Raw genomic sequence first — 15,108 nt, forward strand, 5'->3', positions numbered from 1 at the left:
GGATGTTCCTGGTGCTCCTCTTGGGTTTTGGCTTTGGAGCTGGAGCAGCAGTCTTAGGAGCAGTTTTGGGCTTAGATGGAGCAGCCCCTGCCCTTATAGCATCTCCCGTAAGCTTTTGAGCTTTGGGTGTTGGTGCCGCATCCTCTTCCTCTTCCTCTTCTTCAGAATCTCTCATTATTGAAGATCTGCCAAGCACTCTGGCAGTGGTCTTCTTGACCCTTTCCTTCCTTTTCTTCTCTGCCACAACCTGTTATTTGGGTGCAGATCCCAAAGTCTCTTGAGTGGATGTTCTGGCTTTTGACATGGGAACTCTCTTGGCAGGAACCTTTTGCTTCATTCCTGGCTTAGTAGCAGCAGCTATGCCATATTCCTTTTTCAGAACTTTCCTCTTTGAGGTGGCCTCTTCCTCAACAGACACATAGTCCTCATCCTCAGAATTTGAGGTTCACTTCTTTCTGGTCCTGGTGGCTGCCTTAGGCAAGTTGCTGGGTGTACTCCCGTTTCCCTCATCAAAGCTGCTAGAGGGACTAGTGCCCTCACTCATGTTAACTTGCTCCTCAGACTTGTTCTGACTATCACTCTAATCTGACATGATGCAAACACTGACAGCAGACCCTATGAGTAGATTATAGATGAGGTAGATTGGATGAGCATCACAAAGTATAGAGGTTTTTGCAAAAGAATGAGTTAAAAACTTAGTTTTAGTTTTCCACAGAAAGCATTTCGGATCTACCGATTTGAAAACTCGATGATACCGAAGCAGCTTTTGGAACCTAAACTAGTGAACTCGGTCAGACCGAGTCACAGTTCAGTGGCACCGAGACTGCTAGGGTTTCACAAAGTATTGAACTCGGTCACACCGATTTGCAATTCTCGGTCAGACCGAGAATCACATGTGCAATGGCCTTAGCCAAATCGGTGGAACCGATTTCAACAACTCGGTTGGTCCGAGATGATTTCAGCGAAAACCTAACCCTAAATTTTCAATCCACGACTAAACTACGGAGTGATTTCGCTGGATAGAGTGATCTCAATCGTGGCAAGATACATGGCAAAACAATGTGCTAGGAATCGGAGAGGGATTAGCACAAGGATCAAGTCCATACCCTAAGTGCGGCTATGGACCTGCTACGGCAGCAACGGTAGAGACGATTTCCGTTGACGGCAGCGGGATGCAGCTGGCGATGAGGAGGACAATCCGGAGACCCAGGGAGCCAGAGCAGGCTGAGCGCGGGCGAAGGGGTTCGGAAAATTTTCAAAATTTTGGCCCAGGGATATATATAGCCTGACCCTGTCGGTGTGACCGAGTGGAACAACTCGGTGGCACAGAGATTCATAACTGCAAGCAGTTACTGAAACTCGGTGTGACCGAAAAGTTCAAATCGGTTGCACCAAGATTGAAAACCTAGATCGACTTAGTGATCTCGGTATGACCGAAATGGATGAATCGGTCAGACCGAAACACACAAAGAAGTTTTGGAAGTTTAAGTCTATGACGAATCGGGGACTCCGAGTGCTCCTCACACAGAGTGGTTCGAATCTGACTTGATCAAACTTTGTGATGTAGCATGAATAGAGTTTGAGACAAGAAAAGCATAGATAGCTAGAGAAGGTTCTTAGGCATTCTTGTCCATCCACTTGGCAAAAGAAAAAGGAACCAAACAATCAAAGCAACAAGTGGATGTCCTCGAATGAGTAAATTATGCAACCAAAATGCTCACACAATAAAATGGCAAATGAAATATGTGGCAAAGCATGCACAACCAATTCTAGCATCTATCAAGCAATTAGCGATGACTAGGTCATCTATATATGCGTATATTGACTTAGGAGTCAAATGAGAACATTTGATGATAGGTCATACTCATCGTTTAAGCACAAGTGGGGTTACCACTTTTACATAAAGTGTTGTTGTGTTCACACCATTAGAGTTGCTTTAGCTCAATTCTTAGAGTAAATCCCCCCTAGATGTGAGATCCCCCCTAAGAGGGATGAACTAACCTTGGGTTTTGTCGATGAAGACTTCATGTAGGTGTTGAAGATGTGGATGCTCAATGTTGATGTAGATCATTTGGAGCAATCCTTTGGAGTGAGTTGCACTTTCAATACCTACACGGGTTAGTCCCACAAGGAACAAACAAGGATATCCATAGACATAGAGTGATGCACACACAAGATGATGTCTATGAAAGCATTAGGTTACCTTGTCCCTTGTCTTACCAACAAGAGGGTTTGTGACTCCTTGAACTAGTGCAAGATGTGGAAGTTGATTGCACTTTTTCTTGCCAAAATGATAAGAGTGAAGTATGTTGGCGGAGTCACCCTCATGAACTCTCTAGTTCTTCTTCTTCGTGATCCACATCATATTGATGGGAATCCTTGGAGTTGTAGTCGTACTTGATGAAGCAGAACTTGATGTAGTCTTGGGAACCCACTTGACCAAGGCCTTGGGTGCTTCTTCAAAAGCATCAATTTCCTCTTGAAGCTTATACTTGCATTTTTGCTTGTGGTCTTGTGGTGGAAGATCATCTTGAGCTTGTGTCCCTTTGAAGGAAGTAGGATCATACTTCTCTTGTTGAGGAACAAACTTCGTCTTGGGGTATTGATCTTCTGACCAATCAACTCCATTGGCATTGAACTTTCGTTCAAAACCAACACCTTGGTTCTTCCGGTGTCTTCCTTGCTTGCGTACAATTTCCTCGGATTGCTTACTCCCGGCAAGGCTCTTGTAAACACCTTTCTCTATAATTCCCTTCAATAAGCTATTTTCTTGCTCAAGTGTAACTTGGCTAAGAGAATCATTAGTGGAATCAAGAGAACTACTAGAAGCAACAACATTGGATTTAACAAGATTATTGTTACTACTAGAGGAAGAATCTTTCTTGTTCTTGTTACTAGACTTGACTTGAGGCATGTAAGTGGATAAGAGTAAATGCTTGGCAATGTAAGAAGAATTTTTCTTGCGAAGATCATCATTGATTGCCTTTAAGAACTCATGCTCTTTCTCAAGGTTGAGCTTTTCAAAACGTAATTTCTCATGAGTCCTTAAAAGTTCTCGATGATCTCCTAAGATAGTTTCATGAGCTAACTTAAGAGTGTTTAGTTCTTTAGTTAGAAACTCAATCTTCTCCTTATCATTGTCATTCGTTTTATCTTGATTAGCATGATTAATTGACGTTTCATCATAGTATTCATCACTAGAGTTGTCAACAAGTAAATCATCATCACCTAACAAGTCATCTTCATCACTATTGAAATCAACATACTCGGGGTCTGATACCTTTGGGCCTTTAGCCATGAAACATAACACCGGTATGACGGAAACTAGGGCCGCAAGAGTGTGAACAAAACACCAGGCATAAGGCTGAGCCTTCCACCCTTTACCAAGTATATAGATGCATGAAAGTAAACAAGATATAATAATGATATCCCAACAATATCCATGTTCCAACATGGAACAAACCTCAACTTCACATGCAACTAGCAACGCTATAAGAGGGGCTGAGCAAAGCGGTAACATAGCCAAACAACGATTTGCTAGGAAAGGTGGGTTAGAGGCTTGACATGGTAATATGGGAGGCATGATATAGCAAGTGGTAGGTATGGCAGCATAGCAATAGAGCGAACAACTAGCAAGCAAAGATAGAAGTGATTTCAAGGGTATGGTCATCTTGCCTGCAAAGTTCTCAGAGTTGACGAAAGCTTGATCCTCGTTAGCGTACTCAACAAGTTCGTCAATCACGTACTCGTCTCCCGGCTCTACCCAAAGTAAGAACACAAGCAAGGAACACAATCAATATGATGCAAAACATGGCATGATATGCGAGATGTGATATGCAATGCATATGCGTGCTTCGGAAGGGAAAGACTGAACCAGGCATCAACTTGGCAAACCAAGTGTTCCTCTGGAAAGATGAGATGATTTCGGTCGAAATCGATATAAAGATCACCGGAATCGGATGCACGGTTTGCAAATGGCAAGCAAAACAATTACACAATTCTGCGATTAACAACACGATGCCATCTAGAATGCAACAACAAACTAAGCTACCGCACTCCAACATAGCAACAAAGCATATGGCAGTGATCTACTCAAGATGCTTGACAAAAGATGAACACTGAGCTACGGCTAAATCACACAAGAGCAGGTTCAAACAAGCATGGCAAAAGTGCAAACGATATCAGCATCACAGACTTAGTGAAAATACTAACATGCCAGGAATTAACATCAGGAAGCCATGTTTAGAGCAAGCAAACAACATGCTACAGGAACATATCATAGCAATACAAGGCATGGCATGAATCAACTAAATGCATAGAACAAAAGTCCCTTACTGATCATGAGCCAAAAAGGCACAGAAGATATGATGGCACCCATGTAAACATAACAAGTTCTATTAATAGATTCAGACTTAGCAGAAAACAGAGCATGGCATAAACAGAATTATGAAGGCATCTTTGCGAGCTCGATTCACTCACCACAAGGAATTGCATGACAAAACAAGCATAGCATCAGCAAGAAGACATGTTCATGAAGCTAACCATGGCAAGAGAAAATTCATAGCATGCTTGGATCAACTACAACAACCATGGCAAAATTGATTAACACATCAACAATCTGCCAGGAACATTTTATAGCAAAAGTAGAGCAAGATTAATACATGCTATGGCACTCCATAATTACAAATAGGGGCATGGATGGATAGAGCACAACCATATGTCCAAATCATCCTTACTGAAGCAACTCAAAACAAGCATGGATCTCACTGTAGCATCATGTTTACATAGCATCAAAATAACAGCAGAACAAGGACTTAGCAACATCCTAAGTCCCCGAAATCAGCAATAACACGAAGGCTACTTTGCATGTTTGTGCTAGACACCACAAATATCACAAAAATACATGGCAAGCACCCCTGTAAATATGGCAAGGCATAGATCAAAACACATGTAGAGCTCATGCTCATATGCAGCACACAACATTTGTCACAAAAATGACAAATCCTCATAATCTGCTAAGTAACAGGAGCTAACATTTTAAGCATTCTTGCATCAAAGATTTGGGCACCCAGATGAACTCAAACAAGCATGCCACAATGGAACAAAATGAACAGCACATCATGATGAATAATTTGATATATCATGCGCATGAAACGGAGCAACACACACAAAGTTATGGCATGATGAATAGAGGCATACAACGTTAGGGACTTGGCAGAAAGCTACCTCGCAGAAGAACATATCTAGGGTTTCTTCGCACGGGAAATGAGGTTTGCTGGAGATGCTGGCCGGAGTTGGAGGAGTGTTTGGCTGCAACACACATGAGGCCTTTGCGGTTCCCCGGTTAACCGTTGGAGTATCAAACAGACTCCAAATGACACGAAATTTGACAAGCAGTCTACCAGTGGTGTACCAAGGTCGCTTGGAAAATCTCGGTCCATTCCGAGAACGTTTAGCACCCGCTCATGAAAAGAGGCAGGAGGGGTGCGCTAGAGGACGTAGGAGTGTCGGATTGCAAAACGGACAACGGGGAAACTTCTTGGATGCATGAGTTGAACACATATGCAAATGTGATGCACATGATGACATGATATGAAAAGCATGACATGAACAAAATGCAAAACGAAGACAAAACCCAACCTCGAAGGGAAATCTCATAACTTAAAGCGGAAAATGGCAGAGTTGGAGTTACAAATATGGAAAGTTACATCCGGGGTGTTACAGCTGGCGGCCAAGGAGGGTCCGCCAAGGGGGGAGTCCAACTAGGATTTTGTCGGGGATATACCCCGCGGTGTAAACCGGCCGAAAGTTAACCCGGCCAGGACTTGGCGGTTTATCTGAAGACCCCGCTGACACTTAGCAGTCACCGACGACCCGCCCTGACCTGGCGGTTTACAAGCAACCCACCTGGTCATTCTGACTCACTGGTAATCCGGCGTGCGGGACAGACAGATGACAAGGCCCAAGACCCAGAAGGCCGGTTCACGTCTAATGGTGGGCCGGTTTAAGAGGAAGGCAGGAGAATATTATCTTACAGGCTTTAACCTGGACTTGTATCCGGTTTGTATTGGATAGACTAGTCCTACCTAATGTCTACATGTAACCCGCCCCAACATATATAGAGGGGCAGCTCCCCAAAAGGGACAAGTCAAGTTCCACAGTTGGACAATTAGGTTTAGACAATAGCTCGCAGATAGAGCAACTTTGTAACCGTGATCATCATCATCAATATCAATGAAGCAGGACGTAGGCTTTTACCTCCACGTGAGGGCCGAACCTGGGTAAAACCTCGCCGTCTCTCGTCCCGCTCAACCCCTCTCAAGCTACCACATAGATGCGTTGGCCTCGCGACTAAGTCCTGACACTAAGGACATCTGCCGTGACAATTCCACGACAGTTGGCGCCCACCGTGGGGCTCACGCACGGTGGTGTTGAGTTCTTGGAGGGATCTTTTTCAGAGTCTCGAGAAGTTTGGCAATTGGCCGGATGAAGAAAGTTCGGCAGGAAATAGTCTTTGGCAGAGCTGGCAAATCCCACGTTTGTGATCAGAATTGTTATTAACGTTAGAGCTGGCAATATGAGTTTTTGGTCTGAAGACAAGTTAGGGTTCAAAGTTCTGCTGTGCGCCGCCGACGAAAAGTGATCCGTCGAATCCGATCTGGTAACTAGCAATAAAGTTTGGCGGATTTTTTCGGAGGAAGGACACCCGAAGCCGGACACCCAAATCGGGTCGGATCTGACAAGGAACCGCACGTGCAGCGGGCTCGCGTACAACACAGCACCCAGAGCGCCATTGCTATCGGAACCAACGGATGCTAGAATATAATATCCAAGGAATACCACTTCTCCTGAGCAGCTCAAGTCCCAAAGGAAATCACCGCATGAAAAGACAGGCTACATGCATGGCTGTGTGGAAGGAAAAAACATTAACTAACTGGATCGGCTACCGGACAAGGAAAATATCCGGTTTACTACTACTTGTTGAAACAAGCGTGGAGTCCAGAGTAAAAAAAAATATAGAAAAGGGAAGCCACGACCGGGGGAGGACAATAGACATGGACTCGGTTTCGTCTCATCGGCTCAGCGCACCGTCCCGTCTCTGAGTCACGGCCTTACTTCTTCCAACAAGAGCCGCCACGGCCGTAACAATCAGGTGCTATTTTTCTAAAACTCTTTTTTGATGTAATTACATAATGTCAAAAGATTTTCTCGAGGTATGCTATTGTATGCACAGTGTCAATTACGTCATGATTAAAGTATGATCCGGTCCCCGCGCGCTGTCATTGGAGGTCGCGGCTATATCCACACTATATCAAATGGCTTATCAGATGTGCGCAAATCGCTGCCTCAACGGTCCGGTCTACATCAACTCACCAGGCCGCACCTATAGCCGGTTCATTCGACCATACCCGCGCTGGTTCAACCGCCCGCGCCCACGGCTGACCTGTCTGTCCGTGTGACTTACAATGCCACGGATGACTCACGCGTCCGCTCTGTCATTTAAATATCACGGTTGACTCTGATATGTATATCAACAAATCAGAGCCGCCCCTGCGGTCTTGAGCCGCCGGGGGCATGTTCAGCCGCCTCGATCGCGATAAACGGATCATCCGTCGTCCGAACAAATCAGGTGACATCTATCTAAGTCTATTTTTGACATATATTGTTTTCGTAAAAAGAACAATTACGTTGGTTTTGCATATTTTTATATGTAGGACAATTATTCGCCACAACATTGGTGTTACACCATGCATATGGAGTGCGCACTGGCGTCATTATATACTGGCTTTTGACCATTCCGCACTGCTCAACGGAGGCGCGCAAACCGCCCGTGGTCCGGTTTACGTCAACACGCGGCCGGTTCTCCATCTACGCCGGCTTACAATGCCCGCAGGCGACTCCCCATCCGCGCCGGTTCACAATACCCGCAGGCGACTCTCCGTCCGCGCCGGTTTACAACTCCCGCGGCCGACTCTCCCGTCCGCGCCGATTTACTACGCCGCGGCCGACTCATCTCGCTGTGCCGTCTCTGAAGCTGCGGCCGTCTTTGTCGTCCGTCTCTCGCGGCCTGGTCTACATCAACATACCGGGCCGCACCTGTCTGCATGAGCTGTTTATTGGGCGCACAAGTCGCCGCCACTATAGTTTTGATTAACTTCAAATTGCCAGTTGGAAGGAACCATTGGCCGAGTTGCTGACACAGCTCATATGGGATCATTTACAACCCGCAGTCACCTCAACCTTCTGTGGATTCACATCGCACCGGGTCACATCGCGCTATCAACATCAATGATATACAAATTATGCCGGTTTATATCACGGTCAAATGTGGAGAATCTCAAGCCAACTCCTCGAGCCACCTTGAGACTTGGGGGCTACAATGATATGACTTAGCAAACGTTGCCGGTTTTCAGTGAAGTCAAGAACCCCAATACGTTGGAGGGAAAGATAACCCGGTCTTGGATTCACATCGTGCTGTCAAAAGATTTCCGGATTAGAAAGTATATGACAGTTACAAAATCCCGGCTCAATAAAGAAGTTTCAGGTCATCAGAAAAGGATTCCGGTTTACAATCCAGTACAAGGGAAATTTGTTCTCTGAGAAAGCTCTGAAGCTCTCAAATCTGGTTTAAGAATTTCCGGTTCAAAAAGGAATTAACTTCTCGCAAGTTCGAGTTTAAAGGCCGTCAAAAAATTTCCGGCTAAAAATGAAGATTCCGGTTTAAAATCCAGTTCAAGGGAAAGATGTCTCCCACAAAGCTTTGAAGCTCTCAATATCCGATTCAAGATCTCGGTTCAAGAAGAATTTATCTCTTGCAAGAAATTTAAAAAGTGCCAAAGAGGACCTGCTGCCACGATGCGCGGTTCGAACATGGGTATCCCACCTTACTGGCCTGACATATTATAGATCACTTGGGGGCTTCTGCTTCATAAAGCGGGGTCTCTGTTCTTTTACATCATGTGTGGTTACACGGAGTTGTTCTAAAGCAGCCTCCGGTTTACCCCTTGAGTTTGCTTTTTAAAAGCATTGTGTTATATCACTTGGAGGATTGGTCGTGTCCGAACCAATACCATACCTCTTGATAGGCGAGAGCCACCAGATCACTTGGGGACTTGGTCATGTCTGAACCACTCATGCCTTTTGATCGGCCTAAGGCCACGGAATCACTTGGGGGCTTGGTCGAACCCGAACCATGACCATGCCACTTGATCAGCATAAATGCCACGGTTTCATTTGGGGACCTGGCTGACTAGAACCATAGTTACACCTAACGGGAGCTTGGTCGTGTTCGGCCATGGTAACACCATCTGATCAGCTCAAATAAACCTTTTTTTGCAACGTTTTGTCATTGCACTTGATTTACACTTTTCTTTAAGGGGGGGGTTGCTTTTTATTGCGTTTTTTAAACCGACAAAGTTTTTTAACCAATCAATTGATGGAACACAGTTCACGTCAATCCGGAGACTATTTGCCCGGTTTGATCCTTGTTGTTAACATCCTCTTATGGAGTAACACGGTGTTTATCACAACCCGGCATGGTTTTATTATAAACCGGCACAATATGGAAGGAGTTATCAGTACTCAAGATTTGGGTTATCACCCTTACTACAAAAAGTTGGTAAAACCAACGATGTGATTCAATGTCACAGGTACGATATATTTCATATTTGATTATTCTTAAGTACAGCCTTGGTTATAAACCCGGGTTATATGTTGGGTATTATGACCCGTCCGGCGGTAAACCACCAGGACACTTCAAACTTGTTGTATGCAGAAACAGGTTTGTTAAACCGGCCTGGCTTTGGACAACAAGTCGCCAGTATATATTTGGATTGCGCCATTGGAATCATGCGCTTATAAATCATTGGGTTATATTATTCAAATAGCCAAACTTGGCTGAAATTTCATTATGATGTTGAATGAATAAGGTTTTCATACCGGATTATATTATCTTGAATAGCCAACATGGATGGATTTTTATTATTAAGGTTTTCAAAAGTCGCTATAGCGCAATGTCTACTCTTTTATCAAAGGATATGATTTATTCTACAATGGAAGGAATAGTCCCGAGTCGCTGCAGGCTTACAACCCGGCACTTGGGGGCTACATTATTCAAATTGAGATTACATGCAAGTTTCATGTTGCTGCAAGCATGCACCATGACACTTGGGGGCTAATGCAAAGTCATTTTTACTAGTCTTATTGAAGACCCGACTCATCATATTATAATGAGCCGGCCCTTGGGGGCTACCAATTGCTCCTGTCAACAATTCAAGGTACACAAGTTTTCGTCCATAATATTGAAGAATCCATTGCTCAGTTGGTAAAGCACAAAGCTCTTAACCTTGTGGACGTGGGTTCAAGCCCTACGATGGAAGCTACATTATAATATGTTATTTTCATTAAAGTATATTATCAAGTCCCGGTTCAGTATTATCTTACTAAGCCGGCCCTTGGGGGCCACACATTGCTGTTTCAAAGTTTACAAGGATTATTACTTTACCAAAGTCGCTCATTATTGCATAATGACCCGGCCCTTGGGGGCTACACTGGTTGAAGTTTTTATGAGCATCAAGTAATTACAAGTCCCAGGTTGCTGCAAGCATGACAACCCGGCACTTGGGGGCTACATATATGGAGTATTCAGTTTTGAGATGAATAAACCGGATTTCTTCAAGGTTGAAACACTTATTGGAGCAAGTCTTAAGTTATCACTATGTTCTCCTCTTAAGACTTGGGGGCTACAGGTATTATGCATATAAAGGAGGAATATCTTCATTTTATCAGTTTTGAGCAAATTAGGAAGATCAATTACATAACCCGGTGTTGACAACAATTATGACCCGGTGCCATCAATATTTATAAACCAGCCATTTTGGTAATATTAAACCGGCAAGTTTTACATCTTCAAACCGGCTGAATATCAGATAAGTATTTTCAGACCCATATTTCTTAAACCGGCGGAGCTGAATCAAAGGAGTTATTCTTCACAATATTTCTCGGTGACAAGCCAATGTCGGCAAATTGATTATGAAGCTGGTCTGTTGACCCGGATTTCCCAGAAGGAGGAAATAACAAGGACTTAAGGATGATCAGGTACCGGTTTACAAAAATTCTTAACCCGGAGCATAACCTGTCAAATTTGTTCTTGTGTTTATTTTGCAGCATAAGTTTACCATGAATAAATCCAAGCTAAACTTGGGGGCTAATGTCGGGGATATACCCCGCGGTGTAAACCGGCCGAAGTTAACCCGGCCAGGACTTGGCGGTTTATCTGAAGACCCCGCTGACACTTGGCGAGTTACTGGCGACCCGCCCTGACCTGGCGGTTTACAAGCAACCCACCTGGTCTTATGACTCATTGGTGATACGGCGTGCGGGACAGACAGATGACAAGGCCCAAGGCCTAGAAGGCTGGTTCACGTTTAATGGTGGGCTGGTTTAAGAGGAAAGGCAGGAGGAATATTATCTTACAAGGAGCTAAGACCTGGACTTGTATCCGGTTTGTATTAGAGACAGACTAGTCCTAATCCTAATAGGACTCCACATGTAAACCGCCCCTTCAACATATATAAGGAGGGGCAGGGCTCCCCAAAAAGGACAAGATTCACAAGTTCCACAAGTTGGACAAATTAGGTTTAGACAATAGCTCTCAAGATAGAGCACTCTTGTAACCGTGATCATCATCATCAATATCAATGAAGCAGGACGTAGGCTTTTACCTCCACCATGAGGGGCCAAACCTGGGTAAAACCTCGCCGTCTCTCGTCCCGCTCAACCCCTGTTCAAGCTACCACATAGATGCGTTGGCCTCGCGACTAAGTCCTGACACTAAGGACATCTGCCGTGACAATTCCACGATAGATTCCCAATTAGTTGGATTCCCTTCCCTATTCCAAGAGGGGGAAGGGGGAATGGAGAGGGAGGGGGAAAGGAAAGAGGGGGCCGCTGTTAACACCCTCGATGCGACTATATCTCCCACGTGTCGAGGCATGACTTAGAGGCATAATCGCATTGAAGGCATATGTCGCAAGTTAGGAAATCTTCACAACATCCCATGTAATATAGATAATAAAAGGGGAGATAGCATAGTTGGCTTACACTCGCCACGTCAATCAAGGTACATAAATAACATTACATCATTCAAACACTCATGGCCCGACTACGGCGCCAAAATAAAAGATAACCCAACATGCGACACGGTCCCGATCACCCCCAACTGGGCACCACTACTGATCATCAGGAAAGGAAACATAGTATCGTTGAGAGTCCTCGTCGAACTCCCACTTGAGCTCGAGCGCGTCACCTGGAGCGGAATCATCAGGCCCTGCATCTGGTGTAATAGTAATCTGTGAGCCACAGGGACTCAGCAATCTCGCACCCTCGCGATCAAGACTATTTAAGCTTATAGGTATGGCAAGGTAAATATGTGGAGCTGCAGCAAGCGACTAGCATGTATGGTGGCTATCCTGTTCGCAAAAGAGAGCAAGAAGAGAAGGCAAAGCGCGAGCGAGAAACTAGAGAGAAACCTACGCAAGCATTACTCCAACACCGTGTTCACTTCCCGGACTCCGCCGAGAAGAGGCTATCACGGTAACACACTTAGTTGATTCATTTTAATTAAGTTAAGGTTCAAGTTATCTACAACCGGACATTAACAAATTCCCATCTGCCCATAACCGCGGGCATGGCTTTCGAAAGTTCAAATCCCTGCAGGGGAGTCCCAACTTAGCCCATGACAAGCTCTCATGGTCAACGAAGGAATAGACCTCCTCCAGACGTTCCGATCAGACTCGGTATCCGGTTCTTCAAGACACTTCGACAGGTTAAAACAAGACCAGCAACACCGCCCGAATGTGCCGACAAATCCCGATAGGAGCTGCACATATCTCGTTCTCAGGGCACACTCAGATGCCTAGGTCAGGTAGGCCAGCCCAGAGTTGCCCCTGGTAGCCACCGCGCTGACAGGTTGGACCAACACTCAGAGGAGCACTGGCCCGGGGGGGTTAAAATAAGATGACCCTCGGGCTCCGGAAACCCAAGGGAAAAGAGGGCTAGGTGGCAAATGGTAAAACCAAGGTTGGGCATTGCTGGAAAAGCTTTAATCAAGGCGAACTATCAAGGGGTTCCCATTATAACCCAACCGCGTAAGGAACGCAAAATCCGGGAACATAACACCGATATGACGGAAACTAGGGCGGCAAGAGTGGAACAAAACACTAGGCGAGAGGCCGAGCCTTCCACCCTTTACCAAGTATATAGATGCATTAATATAAAGATAATATATGATATCCCAACAAGTAAATAAATGTTCCAACAAGGAACGGCCTCCAATCTTCACCTGCAACTAGCAACGCTATAAGAGGGGCTGAGCAAAGCGGTAACATAGCAATCAACGGTTTGCTAGGACATGGTGGGTTAGAGGTTTGACATGGAAATTGGGAGGCTTGAAAGCAAGTGGTATGCATCGTAGCATTGGCATAGAAAAAGAGCGAGCAATCTAGCATAGCAAAGATAGTGGTGATTTCGAGGGTATGATCATCTTGCCTGCAAAGTTGTCAGAGTTGACTGGATCCTCGAAAGCAAACTCAACGGGCTCCTCGTTAGCGAACTCGTATCCCGGCTCTACCCAAACAAGACAAACAAGTAACAAGGACACAATCACCACGTGCAAAGCTCAAACAATATGATGCAAAGACGATATGCTATGCGGGATGCGATGCGGGATGCATATGCAAGATGTGACAAGGAATGCATGAACCTGGCCTCAACTTGGGAATTCAAGTGTGCCACTGGAAAGATGAGATGAAATCGTTTGAAAACGATATAAAGAACGCCGGAATCGGAGTTACGGTTTGGAAATGGCAAGCGATTCAAATATGACACGGTCTGCGATTTACAGCAAGTAGCCATCTAAATGCAATGAGATGAACATGCTACAGCACCCAAACATGGCAACAAAATACATGGCAGGGATGCATTCAAGATGCTTAACAAAAGTCTAGCACTGAGCTACGGCCAATTCATCCATTAACAGGTTCAAACAAGCATGGCAAAAATGCATAAACAACAGATTTCAGACTTAGTGAAATTAACACTTGTCTGGAATTTCAGATCAGATAGCACTCTTCGGAGCAACAAAACTACATGCTACAGGACCTGAACATGGCAAAGTAAAGCATGGCATGGAGCTACTCAAAGAGCTTAACAAAAGTCCCTTAGTGACCTTGAGCCAAAAGGGATCAGAAAATACAATTGCAAGCATGTGAACATGGCAAAAACATAATCTCAGACAAAACTGGACTGAAAACAGATATCAAGTAGGCATGTTTACGAGCTCGATGCACTCACTACGGAGCAAGTCATGACAATCTAAGCATACACCCATCAAGAATACACAAAATGCAAGCTAGACATGGCAAGAACAATAACATAGCATGCACGGATCAACTACAACATCATCGGCAAAATCGCTAACAAGTAGACAATCTGCCCAGATTCACGAAGTAGCAAAAGTAGAGCTCATTGACTCAAGCTAGGGTGCTCCATAATTGCAAACAAAGACATGGATGGATAGAGCACTACAAGATTAACAAAACATCCTTACTGATCATCCTCAAAAGAGGCACGGATCACTAGGAAACAACATGAACATATGGCCATATGAGATAAACAGCTCAAGGACTTAGTGGAAATGCTAAGTCCCTGAAATCAGCATTACCAAGTGCCTCACTTTGCAAGCTTGTGCTAGTCACCACACACATCACAAAAATACATGGGTTGCACCTCTGGAAAGATGGCAAAACCCTTAACAAAACATATGTAGAGCTCATGGGCATATCATGCACACAATAATCATGGCAAAAAATGACAAATATCTAAATGGAGTAGCAGATCTGACAATTATCTCAAGTAGCCCTCTTCTAACAGCATTTCGGGCATCAAGATGAACTCAAATGAAAATGATGCAATGGAATGAAATGATGTACTCTCTGAGAACATTTTGATATGCTATATGCCAAACGGAGCTACGGATGCAAAGTTACATGCGATGAACATGACAAGATATTAGGGTTTCGGGAGAAAGTCAACCGAGGGAAATATCCG

The sequence above is a fragment of the Triticum urartu genome, chromosome 4, assembly GCF_003073215.2.
Source record: "Triticum urartu cultivar G1812 chromosome 4, Tu2.1, whole genome shotgun sequence".
Taxonomy (NCBI): domain Eukaryota; kingdom Viridiplantae; phylum Streptophyta; class Magnoliopsida; order Poales; family Poaceae; genus Triticum; species Triticum urartu.